The sequence below is a fragment of the Vulpes vulpes genome, chromosome 6 (genome assembly GCF_048418805.1).
Source record: "Vulpes vulpes isolate BD-2025 chromosome 6, VulVul3, whole genome shotgun sequence".
Classification (NCBI taxonomy): Eukaryota; Metazoa; Chordata; class Mammalia; order Carnivora; family Canidae; genus Vulpes; species Vulpes vulpes.
Genome location: NC_132785.1, coordinates 127,147,980 through 127,148,926, shown reverse-complemented (window position 1 = coordinate 127,148,926; position 947 = coordinate 127,147,980).

The window sequence follows — 947 nt, the reverse complement described above, 5'->3', positions numbered from 1 at the left end:
TCTGACTCTGTGGTTTGTCCTGAAGGTGGCTGGTGGGGGAACAGGAGAGTAGGAATGGGGATGGGAGGCAAGTGGAGTGGGAGCACTTTGGGGGCCCTTCCCCCAAAACAGGCACCACCTTGTGCTGGGGCGGGGGGCAGGGGGACACAGGGGGCCGCCTCCTCCTTACGGTCAAGTCTCACCTCGGGCCTGGGCCTAACTCCCACACAAGACCTGCGGGCTGAGCAGGCTGTTCTCTGGCCCCTGACTCGGAGCATTTGGGAACAGGAGCCCTGGACTCAAACAACTCCATCTCTACCACCCTCCTGTGGACGCCAAGGTCACATGGTCCTTTAAGTGGCAAAGTAGCTGTTCTGAGGGTGCACTGCCCTGGGAAGGGGAGGGGGCTCCCAGGGAGTCCAGGAAAATAGGATGGCACTCGTTCACTCGGGGTGCACTCAACCCGCAGTCCAGCACACGCAGACTGAGGGCCCCTGCCTGGCCTCAGGTTCACCCGTCCAGCACCAATCTCTCACCTCCTTGACCACAGTTGCCCCACCCTCCACACTGGGGACCTGGGGCATGGTGGAAGGACATGGACCATCCCCTGCACGACTGGGACCCTCACCTGGGGGAGGGAGTCTGGGACCCTCACACATCACCAACCAGGTCTGCCCCGACTTTGCCCCCTGACCCTGACCCTGCCCCCAACTCTGCCCCTGACCCTGACTCTGCCTCCTGACCCTGCCTTTGACTCTGCCCCCTGACCTTGAACCTGACGCTGCCTCTGACTCTGCCCCCTGACTCTGCCCCATGACCCTGCCCCTGACTCTGCCCCCTGACTCTGCCCCCTGACTCTGCCCCATGACCCTGCCCCCGACTCTCCCCCTGACTCTGGAGTCTGCCCTCGACTCTGCCCCTGACTCTGCCCCTGACCGTGGCACCATGAGATCACCAAGCAGATCTCA